This window comes from Dreissena polymorpha, chromosome 12 (assembly GCF_020536995.1).
Source record: "Dreissena polymorpha isolate Duluth1 chromosome 12, UMN_Dpol_1.0, whole genome shotgun sequence".
Classification (NCBI taxonomy): domain Eukaryota; kingdom Metazoa; phylum Mollusca; class Bivalvia; order Myida; family Dreissenidae; genus Dreissena; species Dreissena polymorpha.
This window is the reverse complement of record NC_068366.1, coordinates 27,717,363-27,731,673: the sequence shown is the minus strand read 5'-3', so window position 1 is coordinate 27,731,673 and position 14,311 is coordinate 27,717,363. Positions and strand designations below refer to the sequence as shown.

The 14,311-nt window shown below is 35.8% G+C and overlaps 1 long non-coding RNA gene across 1 annotated transcript; it reads right to left on the bottom strand.

Moving 5' to 3' along the window:
• Nucleotides 1-9,516: 9,516 nt before the first annotated feature.
• On the bottom strand, nt 9,517-9,990 carry LOC127852838 (uncharacterized). Its single transcript, XR_008036284.1, has 2 exons — nt 9,840-9,990; nt 9,517-9,623 (listed from the first exon to the last, which is right to left on the bottom strand). It is a non-coding gene; the product is annotated as an uncharacterized LOC127852838 (long non-coding RNA).
• Between the last annotated feature and the right edge of the window lie 4,321 nt (nt 9,991-14,311).

Genomic DNA, 14,311 nt, shown 5'->3' with positions numbered 1-14,311 from the left:
ACATACAGACGGACAGACAGACAGAGACAGACAGACAGACAGACAGACAGGGCGAGGGACAAAGCGAAAAACGGAGCGAAGATAGAGAACCAGGCATACTGACATACAAACATACGCGACCCATCAAACTGAGTTTCTATATACAGGGACAAGGGAAAGCACTTGAAGACGAACACATGGAAATCACGGATGAGTTAACTCCTGACTATATAGAGCTTTCATCAATCAATACAACTGTTACATACACAAAATAATGTGTAACATAAGTCGTTGGAATAAATGTTTTAACAATATTGTTTCCGAATTGATACAATATGTAATAATTGATACAGTATATATAAGTTTTATTTTACCGTCGGTCATGGCTCGCTGGTTGGCTAGCTGTACAAAATTTTAGTTACATCTACAGCATAGAGGGTCTCGCATGAAAGAATTTTGTAAAATTATTTTGAAATCAAGTCAGCGGTATCTGAAGAGAAGGTTGTCTGTTATATTCATGTTATAAAAACTGTATTGCCACCAGTAATTGTTTTAGGGCGTGTGCTACAGGAGCACACATGGGGCCTATTGAACTTATAGCCATGACATTATTTTGAAATAAGGTCTTTTTATCGAAAACAATTTTACAGTTGTTTAATAGCCGTGTTTCTTTAATGTGGATGATGCGAAAAGAAGATCAACTACGGGCTATTTTATTATTTTGTAATCCGAAAATTGGTTTCTGACAAGAAGTTTTTAAACGTTTGCTAGGTTTTTCATGCTATTGGTGCCATGATATTTTAACATTTTAAACGATTTTCCTGTCAATTTAAGAAAAATTATCACACCAGATAATATTACTGCAAAATGTGGTTTTAGAAAATAAATTATATCAAAGCATCGAACATTTTAACTTTCGTGTCCTAGTTCCGATACAAAAATGAGATGATCAAATGCTAAATGTTTGCATTTAGAAATCCAGTCTGTGTGTTAAGTGAATTATTGCATCAATCTGATGATCGTCAGTCCTGTAAGTGCATTATTGCAATATTGTGATGATCTTTATTATGGTGAAGTACAGAAGTATCATCAGTGTAGTAAGCGATGTTTTGCAACATTCTGCTGCTTGCCAGTGTTGTAAGTGAGAATTGCAGTATTCTGAAGATCGTCAGTATTTTCAGTGAAATACTGCAGTATTCTGAAGATCGTCAGTATTGTTAGTGATGTATTGCAGTATTCTGAGGTTTGTTATCAGCGACGTATTAAAGTATTATGAGTTTCGTATTTGTTAAAAGTGTCGCATTTCAGTATTCTGAGGGTCGTAATTGTAATCAGTGACGTATTGAAGTATTTTGAGGTTCGTCATTGTAATCAGTGACGTGTTGCGGTATACTGAGGTTCGTCATTGTAATAAGTGACGTGTTGCAGTATTCTGAGGTTCGTCATTGTTACCAGTGGTGTATTGCAGCATTCTGATGGTCGTCATTGTTATCAGTGATTTATTGCAGTATTCTGAGGTTCGTCATTGTAAGAAGTGACGTATTGCAGTATTATGAGGTTCGTCATTGTTATCAGTGATGTATTGCAGTATTCTGATGGTCGCCGTTGTAATCAATGGCCTATTGCGTTATTCTGAGGTTCTTAATTGTAATCAGTGACGTATTGCAGTATTCTAATGTTCGTCATTGTAATCAGTGGTGTATTTCAGTATTCTGATGTTCGTCATTGTTATCAGTGGCGTTTTGCAGTATTCTGAGGTTCTTCATTGGTATTAGTGACGTATTGCAGTATGATAATGTTCGTTATTGAAATCAGTGGCGTATTGCAGTATTCGGAGTGTTTTCATTGTTATTAGCGGCGTATTGCAGTATTCTGATGTTCGTTATTTTTATCAGTGGCGTATTGCAGTATTCTGAGGTTCGTAATTGTTATTAGTAGCGGAGTGCAGTATTCTGATGTTCGTCATGGTAATCAGTTGCGTACTGCATTATTCTGAGGCTCGTCATTGTAATCAGTGGCGTATTGCAGTTTTCTGAGGGTCGTCATTGTAGTGGCGTATTGAATTTTTCTGAGGGTCGTCATTATTATCGGTGGCGTATTGCAGTATGATGAGGCTCGTTATTTTTATCAGTGGCGTATTGCATTATTTTGAGGGTCGTCATTGTTATCAGTGGCGTATTGCAGTATTATGAGGTTCGTTACTGTAGTCAGTGGCGTTTTGTAGTATTCTGAGCATGTCATTGTTATCAGTGGCGTATTTAATTATTATGAGGTTCGTCATTGTAATGTGTGACGTACAGGAGTATTAAGAGGGTCGTCATTTTTATCAGTGGCGTATTGCAGTATTCTGAAGGTCGTCATTGTGATCAGTGGCGTATTGCAGTATTCTGAGGTGAGTGAATTGTTATCAATGGTGCATTGCAGTTTTATGAGTGTCGTTATTGTTGTCAATTGCGTATTGCAGCATTCTGAGGGTCGTCATTGTAATCAGTGCCGTATTGCGGTATTCTGATGTTCGTCATTGTAATCAGTGGCGTATTGCAGTGTTCTGAGATTCATCATTGTAATCAGTGGCGTTTTGAAGCATTCGGAGATTCGTTATTGAAATCAGTGGCGTATTGAAGTATTGTTAGGTTCTCAATTGTTATTAGTGGCGTATTGCAGTATTCTAATGTTCGGTAATGTAATGAGTGGCGTATTGCAGTCTACTGAGGTTCTTCATTGTTATAAGCGGAGTATTGTAATATTTTGAGGTTCGTCTTTTTTTTTCAATGACGTATTGCAGTATTCTGAGGGTTGTCATTCTATTCAGTGACGCGTATCGGTAATCTGAGCTTCGTTATTGTCTTCGTGACGTATTGCAGTATTTCAAGGTTCTTCATTGTAAAAAGTGCCGTATTGCAGTATTCTGAGGTTCGTCATTGTAACAAGTCGCGTATAGCAGTAATCTTAAGGTCGTCATTGAAGTATAGCAGTTTTCTGATGATAATCCGTGTAATCAGTGAAGTATTGCAGTATTATGAGGGTAGCCCGTGTAATCAGTGAATAATTGCAGTATTCTGAGGATAGTCCATGCAATCAATGAAGTATTGCAGTATTCTGAGGATAGTTTGTATAATAAGTGAAGTATTGCAGTATTCTGAGGAAAGTCCGTGTAATCAATGAAGTTTTGCAGTATTCTGAGGATAATCCGTGTAATCAATTAAGTATTGCAGTATTCTGAGGATAGTCCGTGTTATAAGTTAAGTATTGCAGTATTCCGAGGATAGTCTGTGAAATCAATGAAGTACTGCAGTATTCCGAGGTTAGTCCATGTAATCAGTGAAGTCTTGCAGTATTCTGAGGATAGTCCGTGTAATCAGTGAAGTTTCGCAGTATTCTAATGATTAGTCCATGAAGTCAGTGAAGTATTCCAGTGTTATGAGGATAGTCCGTGTAATCAGTGAGGTATTGCAGTAGTCTGAGGATAGTCCATGTAATCAGTGAAGTATTGCAGTATTCTGAGGATAGTCCGTGTAATCAGTCAAGTATTGCAGTATTCTGAGGATGGTCCGTGTAAGCAGTGAAGTTTTGTAGTATTTTGAGGATGGTCCGTGTAATCAGTTAAGTATTGCAGTATTCTGAGGTAGTCCGTGTAATCAGTGAAGTATTGAAGTATTCTGAGGATAGTCCGTGTAATCAGTGAATTATTGTAGTATTCTGAGGATAGTCCGTGTAATCAGTGAATTATTGTAGTACTCTGAGAATAGTCAGTGTAATCAGTGAAGTTTTGTAGTATTCTGAGGATAGTTCGTGTAATGAGAAAGTATTGCAGTATTCCGGGGATAGTCCGTGTAATCAATGAAGTATTGCAGTATTCTGAGGATGGTCCGTGTAATCAGTGAAATATTGCAGTATTCTGAGTATAGTATGTGCAATCAGTGAAGTATTGCAGTATTCTGAGGATAGTCCGTGTAAGTAGTGAAGTGTTGCGGTATTCTAAGTATAGTCCGTGTAATCAGTGAAGTATTGCAGTATTGTGAAGATAGTCCGTGTAATCAGTGAAGTATTGCAGTATTATGAGGGTCGTCAATCCAATCAGTGAAGTACAACAATATTCAGATGGTCTTCAGTGTATCATTGAAATATTGAAGTATTCTGATGGTCCTCTTGTATTTCGTAATAAAATTGTTTTCAATATTGCGTCAAGAAATGGATATATGTGGTCAATCAGTGTGTTTTCTCATTTCAAACTTTACTTTTTTTATAATCTAAGTCAAGGTTTATCTGAATGTAACAATACAGAAGCAGATAGTTTTTGTGCTACTTATGACTTTGATGAGTCAAACAACACTTATTCTGAACTCGGTGAGCCAATTACAGTTAATGAAATACGCGGTGCTGTTAAATCGTTAAAACGAAACAAACCCCCTGGCAGCGTTGTTTGCTAAACGAGTACTTTATTGAATGCATAGATATATTATATATTTTTAACAGTATTTTAAACTCTGGATGTTATCCAGAGAAATGGACGGAAGGTGTTGTAACCCCGCTCCATAAAAAGGGAAGTAAAGACGATGTCAAAAATTACCTTACTATAACGTTAGTCAGCTGTATGTCAAAATTATTTACCGTTATACTTAATAAGAGGCTTGAAAAATACTGTTCGAACCGTAATACTATTTTGGACGCACAATTCGGATTTCAAAAAGGTCGCTCGACTGTTGACGCCATATTTATTCTTCATTCGTTAGTTAATAAATTTTTAAACGAAAATAAAAGATTGTATGTAATATACGTGGACATGATGAAATGCTTTGATTCCATAGTTCGTAACGCACTTTGGTTAAACTTATATAAACAAGGTATATACGGTAAAATACTCAGAATCATAAAGACATGTACGAAAAAGTAAATTCGTGCGTTAGATGGTGTTCTAACTATTCAGACTATTTCAATAACGCTGTTGGTTAACGTCAAGGGGAGGTAATGTCGCCTCTCCTATTTTCACTTTTTGTTGAAGACCTTGAACTATTTTTGCAAAGTAACATACAGTCTGGCTTACATATTGATGAGATTGTTTTGATTTTATTAATATTTGCAGATGATATGGCTATTTTAGGTAAAACTCCGGAAGAAATACAAGCCCATCTAGATTGTTTTTACACATACTGTGATACATGGGGCTTACAATTTAATACTTCTAAAACAAAGATTATGGTGTTTTGGAAACGTGGAGGACTGTTTCCTTCGAAAACTTGGACATACACTAGCTAACCCATCGAGGTGGTCAATGATTTTAACTATTTAGGATGTGTTTTTTACTATACTTGACATTTTGGTCTTAACATTGAACATCTAATTGGTTAATCCTTAAAAGCGTTAAACTTGTTATTGCTTAAATGTCAACCGTTTGATTTTAAGCCTAAAACTCTATGCCAATTATTTGACGCATGTGTGTCCCCTATCATCAATTATTCTTGTGAAATATGGGGCTATAATAAGTCAAAAGAAATTGAGCGCATTCATCTTAAGTTTTGTAAACGGATATTGCAGGTTAGGAGTAATACTTGTACAGCAGGTGTTTACGTTGAACTTGGTAGATGTCCGCTGTATGTTCAAAGATATGTACGATTGTTGAAATATTGGTTAAAAGTGGCCAGTAGTGACATCATTATTTTACGCACTGTGTATTATGATGCACTTAGAGATTGCCAGAAAGGTTATAAAAACTGGGTAACAAATATAAAGAAATTTTTGAATGATTATGGGTTTACTTTCGAAAACTACGCTTGTATCAATGGAAAAACGTTTTTATGTGAATTCAAAAATAGAGTTGTTGATTGTTTTAAACAAGAGTGGTTTAGGTTGTTACAAAGTCCAGTTTTTGATGTTATATAAGGAATATAAACTAAATTTTGAATACGAAACATATTCAGATATTATACCTAGAAGCTTACGATTTTATTTTAGTCGACGCAGACCACCCCAGGAAACCCGATACCTTGCGGGTCGTGTAATACCATAGGGGACAGTGCTGTGCATTTTGGCATGAACTTACATAGAGTAAGTAATTTGGAAAAATTAAATTTTTCAAAAACAATTTGAAACAACTGTGTATTAACATTGATAACAAAGGTATTGGCCTACATGCAGAAAAAATCCTGACAAATTTTCTTTAAAAAAATGAGCGAAATGTGGCTCCCTGAAGTAAAAGATCGGGCAAAACGGGCCATGTTCAGGCATTTAGGGTTTAGGATTTATACAAACTTTCACATGTCTGCCATAACCTCTCAGCAGGGTTTCTCCAGAAAACTATTTATTGTGGATAAATTTGCGTTTTTAATGACCATGTTGGGAAAATATTGATACCATCTGGGGAAGACCAGGAAACCATATGTGGGCAGTGACTTTATAATTCTTTTTCAGCAATTTTGTTGCAATTTGTTTGCTTTGTAGAGGCCTACAGTGAGTGTATGTGGGCACATATGCATTCAATCGTACTTTTAATGCCTTATATATGATCAATAGTGCCTTTTCAACATTCTCGAGTTTTATTTCTTTTTGCCAACACTATTTTGGAAAATATAAAGAAAGACTTGACTGCTTTGTCGCATACATTAATTGGTTAGGTACATAAAAATGATGTCTTAATAAGTGTATATGGGGTTTTTATGTATAATATTTATGTGGCGCGTTCTGAGACTTTTGGTGTTAATTCGGCAAGTGTCATAATAAGAAAAACTCATTTGAAATGAAGACGCTAAATTTGCGCTTAATTTTGTTTAGATTGCCTTAAGTTTTCTGTGATTTAAGTGTTAAGCGTATTTAAGTTACATTAAAATCGGCACAGACTGGCCTTGAAAAGAATTGTCTATCAAACAAAATAATAGTTGATTTTGACCTTTTAATTTCAATGAGCTGACTTGTTACTCCCCTTTTAACGAATTTGACCATTGCTAATTTATAGCCGCAAACAAGACTTCAACACATGACGTTGATACCGATTTTATACATTTAACCACACAAAGTACAGTTGATTAAAATAATAACACTTACCTTGTTCACAGACAAGTTTAATCATTGTTATGAATTATTGAAGGATATTTGCTGGAAAACTTTACAGATAAGTTATTAAATGATTACACTTTTAGTCATTTGTTAAAACATAATTTTTTTGTTATTTTAAGTGTTTAAATTTTAACGTAATTCCCTATGTGTTCGATAACTGGTTCGTACACCATATTGTCAATAATAACCGCAAGGGGAGTTAGACAGTATAGATAGATAGATAGATAGATAGATAGATAGATAGATAGATAGATAGATAGATAGATAGATAGATAGATAGATAGATAGATAGATAGATAGATAGATAGATAGATAGATAGATAGATAGATAGATAGATAGATAGATAGATAGATAGATAGATAGATAGATAGATAGATAGATTAGATGGATGGATGGATGGATGGATGGATGGATGGATGGATGGATGGATGGATGGATGGATGGATGGATGGATGGATGGATGGATGGATAGATAGATAGATATCTGACCTTCTTGAGAAGAAGTTTGATAAGTTATTAATACCACACCGCCAGAAAACAATAAGCATGTTTGCTAAATGCATGTGATATATTAAGAGGATGAAATGGAACACTGTGCAAAAGCAACTTTTCCTGTCTATCCCTCTTGCAGATGTTATAATGCAAGTTGCCAACCAAAATGGGACTAATAAAAGATCATATTACAGCTAGTTGCTGTAACAAATTTACAATCACAAGCAGTCTTTGATTTTGTGCAATGACAATGATAGATTTTAGAGTAACAATAGCTCCCATGTTGATATAATTTGGTTGAATGTTGAAGACATTTTACCTATACTCACTTTATTACAGTATGCATTTTTAATAATTTATAGTCCATTCCACTTGTGATCTTAACGGTATGTGTCGCGCAAAATTCATTGATGCATCTACATATGAGGTTTTTAGAACCCAGGAAGGGCCAATGTAATGTTTCTTTATCAGAATACACAGTGAACTTTGACCTTATGGCCAAATAATGTAGTGTGATAATGTAAAACTCATTTAGGGCAGGTGTATCTACATAGGAAGTCTGAAGATTGCAGATGGAAGCATTTTTGTTCTGAAGACAACATTAAAGTTTTCTATTAGAGGTTGAAGTGACATTGACATTTGACCTGTGATCTGACACTGGATTTGACCTGTAAAACTCATAGAGGTGCATCAATATATGAATTTTGAAGGCTGTATGTGGAAGCACTTCCATTATACAGGCTATGATAAAGTTTTCTATAAGAGACTTAAGTGACCTTGACCTACGACCTAGTGACCTAAAAGACGGTGGGGTGTATATAAAAAGCTAAAAAGGTTGCATCAACATATGAAGTATGATTGTTGTATGTTCATTTCTTCAAAATTTATTTCATGAAAATAAATCGGGCGGACAAACGGACGAAAAATCGGGACGGACGTAACATACTGGGACAGTGACGGTCGGGACAAACTGATTCCTAGATAGCCCTCCCAAACAGACTTTGTTGCGGTACAATAATGTGTGTGCGTGGGGGTGGGGGGGCAACACAAGCATTGTGATAGCTTTTTTACATATCTAAAGTGGACATTGAATAACCACATTATATATAAGACAAAGGATTCAAGTTTCTGATATGATGTTGGAAGAAAGCCAAATAATAGCATTGAATGTATTAAAAAGCATTAAAAGTACATTTACATGCATATGTGCCCACATACACTTACTATAGGCCTCTACAAAGCAAATAAATTGCGTTAAAATGGCTGAAAATTAGGTTTTTTGTCACGAAAAGGAATTATAAAGTCACTGCCCACATAAGGTTTTCTGGTCTTCCCCAGATGGTATCAATGGTTTCCCAACATGGTCATTAAAAACGCAAATTTCTCCACAATTAATAGTTTTCTGGAGAAACCCTGCTGAGAGGTTATGGAAGACATGTGAAAGTTTGTATAAATCCTTAAAAAATTGTAGTGGCTTGCAAATTAAAGCAGTTTTTTCTCCCTTAAATGCCTGAACATGGCCCGTTTTTGCCCGATTTGCTACTTCAGGGAGCCACATTTCGCTCATTTTTTTAAGAAAATTTGTCAGGATTTTTTCTACATGTAGGCCAATACCTTTGTTATCAATGTTTATACACAGTTGTTTCAAATTGGACTTTGAAAAAATTAATTTTTCAAATTTACTTACCCTATGTAAGTTCATGCCAAAATGCACAGCACTGTCCCCTATGGTATTACACGACCCGCAAGGTATCGGGTTTCCTGGGGTGCAGACTCTTGCTACATCCTTTAAGAATACAAACCGGGAGGTTCGGTAGAAATCGAATCCCGCGAGAAGATAGGTATTGTCTTTGCTGTAACAGTCATTGAAATTCAGATTTAAATCTACAAGCAAGTCGGGCTAGTACTATGGGAATTTGAACAAGCCCGAGTCAGATTTTACTAGCCCAAACGTTTTTGTTAAAAATGCAGATAAACATAACATAAAACATCCAAAGAAGCATTCATTTATTCAATCTTTAGAATACAATACAAATCTCTTATTAATTTCATCACCATCCAAGTTAGCTTCCTCGTCATCTGAGCCAGCCTCTTTCGGATCCTGAAATAAGAAGAAATTAATTTCACAAACGGATTTCAATCTAATCACAATTATTAATATATACATAAAGTTTAGGTAAAAAATTAGCAGAAATTTATCCCATCTATCCATGTGAAAGAGAGAGCAAACCTAGTGAACCACCAGAAAATATATAAGCAATTAAGTGCCAGGTTATTCTACAAAAAGCCAGTTGACAAATGCGTCAATCACAGTTACCTCAGATAAGCATTCCTCAACGACGTACTTGAATGACAACTGTTCGGCCATCATTCTATACATAGATGGTGACGTCACAACGTTATTGTCACCTCTATTCTTAGACGCATCACATTCCCCTGGTTTGGGGAATTATGCTTCCGCCAAAATGGTTCTGCGTAGGAATGAAAAAGTTAATAATGAAAGAAAAACCGTTCTTTATTGTGTGTTTAAAACGTAATGTTGTTTAAAGAAATGTTATTTAATTATGTTAAAATGTGATTTTTAATCTCTATCCAGACTGATAGCGATTATTAGAAGTATGATTACCTGACCTTCTTTCGCTTTTGCCTTGTAAAAGAAGTGCTACCCACAATTCCTTTCGCGTAAGTACACAGGTCAGTAAGACCGGTGTGTACAAAATGGTTCGGCCATTAGATCTACTCTCTGTGTCCCAAATGCAACGCAAAACATTTATTGTACATAATAGCAATCCGGGAACCACAAAACCATGCGCTGTATGCGCAGTGATTGCCCAGCACGTGTGTGCAGTGTGTTAAAACATAAGCGGTTGTTGATTTAAGCTGCTCAAAACTTTGTTTACAAATAATTAAAATGAAAGCGGAACTCGTTTTCTGTTTAATGAATTGTACAAGCACGTCGGGCTTGTAATATTGGATTTCCTACAAGCCCGAAAGAAAAAATACTAGTTTTTTGCTGTCGGGCTAGTGCGAATTTCGACGACTGCTGTAACACAAATGACATCGAAGACGAATACCATTTTGTACTTGTTTGTTCAAATTTCACAACAGTTATAAAACATTACATAAAAGCGAAATATCAAACAAATCCATCTGTATTTAAATTTTTGGAACTTATGAAATCGTGTAAAAGAGAAGATCTTATCAAACTTTCCCTATACATCAAAGAAGATATGTTTCTCCAAATAACTCTTTTTAATATTGTCGAAGGATCAAAATAGTCATTTTGCTCATCCCCATTGCTTATTTCTTTATAAATGTATAACCTTACATAAATTTAGTTATTTGAATTTATTAGATTACATCCCCTTTGCTTACTACTTTATAAATGTATATTGTTACTGACATTTAGTTATTTGAATATATAAGATTACACATGTATTACTAACATTGTCATTAACATGTTGACACAAGACCTTTTGTATCATATGTACACATATTATGAAGACGATGTGCTTGTGTGCAAGTCTAAATAAAATATGTGTTCTGTTCTGTTCTGTTTATTTTCCAAATATATTAATTATTTGTCAGAAAGTAACCAAATGATGTCGTTACTTTTTCTATGTATACATATTGAAAACTAACACGAAAAGCAACACAAAATGCAATCTGGTGTGTAGACGGCCAACATAAATACCGTGAATCTGTGAAATTCTGGAAAAAGTACAACTTTTTCTAAAAAAGATGCGACTGATTCCACCTGCGTAAATGGGCAAGCAAATACTTTTATAATACACATTACTTTAAACCTATGTGTTATGGGTATTTTATATGCTTAAGGTTCTAATTATCAAATTAAATGTACGTTACTTACATTGTTGACGTTCAAACAACATTCTATACTGACTTTAACAATAATTTCTATTAAATTATATCTGAATGCTCAACGGAACGTAGAACGTTAATTGTAAAAACAAGAAATATCTTTTTAAAAAGATATACGGCTTTGATTGTGGTTGTAGTTGGTGAAAGGTAAAAAGTTCAATGAATGAGATCAAAGATAGCGAATGTTTTTTATGTGCAGTTCTTAGCTGCATCACGCGCAATACGGTTTCGCGGCTTATTTTACATTATTACATATTGCTGGTCATAAACCTATAGATACAAAACAGAAAACCAAAAGAAGAATGGAAGTGAGTCAACCGGCCACACGCGAAGTATCCGTACATATTCTAAATATTGATACGCGCGTTCTTCGAACAAACCTGTTTTAGTGGTTTGTCGGGCATTGCTATTTGATTCGATTATTAACAGTATCGAGAATCATCGCGCTTATGCTTAATACATTAGTCAATATGGTGAAATAATTCTTGTTAAATATCTTTATATAACATATTTCTGGTCTATAGAAAAATCCAGTTCACCTAGTTCACGCGTTAGCGTCTATATTATATAACGATTATTTTACTGGCCGCGAACTGACCCTGACAACTTGCGGGTTGGAATGCAATGCATTAAAGTAAAGCCATGCTTCTACTGCTGGAACGACGGCTTGTTTAACACTTTATACTTTTACATGTTAAATGTTCAATTTCGAAAACAATGTCAAATGGTTTGGCCAAAACGAATATCAGGATAGGGAAAAACGATACTTGTATGAACTTAAATATATTAGTACACAGACAGGAATATGGAAGTAATTACTAAATATGTGAACATAGCCTTTAAGTACAAACGCTCTGGCGCTGGCAATCCTCTGAAAAAAAAAGGTGCACGCACAAACTGTATTGATGTCAAGAGTTGAGTGTAAAACTGTTCTATCTATCAAGCCTTTTCATTAGAGAAAAAATTGTTTCATGCTGAACACGCATTAAAACAGTGTTACAAAGACGCGGACATGTTTCCAATGTTCCGGTGGTATGCTCAAATCAGCCAGTGGAATAAAGAAGTGTATTCATTCGTGTCTAGCCGCGGGAAATTTTATTTGAATTTTATTGGACACTTACAAAGGCCAGGTAAGGTCAAAAGGGACGTTAAACAGCTGTGCCGAATAAGCAGCGCACACTTGAAGTTACCATCTCTGCTTCGGATTCATGAACTCCATAATGGTCGTTTTATTGCAAAATACGTGTCCTGCACTTCTAAACAAGACATAATTGATCTCACTTCAAAACTGGTTGCTACTCGAAGACACAATTAGAATGTCAATACGGGTTATGACAATACACCACACTGCTTCGCATCCTGATTTGGAGATAGCGCTTACTGAAAACACATTTATGAAAGTCCCTTTTAGCCATTAATAATAAAACTTCATTCTTTACTTTTTTCGTTTAGAAGATTCATTTATTAAATTTATGAAAAGATTGACACATAAATTATACGGGTTCTCATCGGAAGTAGCTGTTCGCCGCTTATTTATTATTATTATGTTATGAGCCGGTTTATATTCTGAATCTAACTAACGAAGCAATTAAATTAAATTCAAAGCTTTAAAAAGACCGATAGCTTTTCAATAAGTACAAGTGTGTGGTTTCCTTACATACTGTTTCCCTGAAATCGTTATTGGTCAACGGAATCTATCACCCATCGTTTTAAAACGTTAACGTACATGTGTTTGCAAAACAGGATGCTAAAAACGCTGTTCATTAACGTATTCATTTTTATCCATCAGAAGGGTATAACTAGGTTACCCTTTATTATACTTGTCTGTTATAGCCCCGTCACACCGCACTGGCGTCCTTACGGCGACCTAAGACTGTGTTTCTGAAAATTTCTGATTGTCGTAGTAAGGACGCCAATAACCTTTTCGGTAAAAATGCTGTTTTTCGCCTTCCCGTCACACCAGCGTCCTAATTTATGGCGTCTTTAATACGTCCCTAAAGACGCACTGGGGTCGCAGTAGGATCTCTAAGTCGTAGTAGGTCGCAATAGACACCGTCAGGATGCAATGAAGTCGCAGTAAGGACGCCATAGTCGTTCTGAGGACGCAATAGACGTACAAAGGACGTACTAAAGTCGCAATAAGGTTGCCTTGCAGTCAATTATCATTTTCTGTGTGTTTGAGCGGCGACCACACGACGTCCATGGCGACCTTACAGCGACCCTACCACGTCCCTACTACGACTATTGCGTCCTTAACGGAACGCCGTAGAAACGCCGGACTTCGGCGACCACTTTGAACATGTTCAAAGTGGTCGCCGTGGGCTCGCGTCCTGAGCAATTTTCGGCGTCTTCACTGCGTCCTCTTGCGTCCTTACTACGTTCCTCCGGCGGCGTCTATGGCGTCCTCACTGCGACCCGGGTCGCCGTAAGGACGCAGTAAGGACGCCAGTCCTGTGTGACGGGGGTATAAGCAGTAGATCTCGGGTTCTCATGAGACAAAAAATGTATCAAATACAGCTTTGTAATCCTGAACAGCTGAAATAATTACTCAATTTACTGTTGTTATTATTATTATGATTCCCTTTCAGGTTGTATGCATTCTGCTAAATAATGAAATTGTATTAATTAAACATAATACTAAGTGAATAAATAGACATACTTTATAGATGTTATCGTCCGCGTTGTGATAGTTTTAATGTATTTGTGTTGGTTTTAAGCCAAAGTGAACGATATCTTTTACTTTGTCTTTGAATACGACACACGAAAATTGAAATTGAACATAAACACGTGGCTTCCTAAGAAAACATGGATAACAAAAGGTTGTTCTGAGTCAACAATATTGATATCTGGCACAAAACATTTATTATGATGAATGTTAAACACTAGAATGTAGTATTTAAAAAAAAA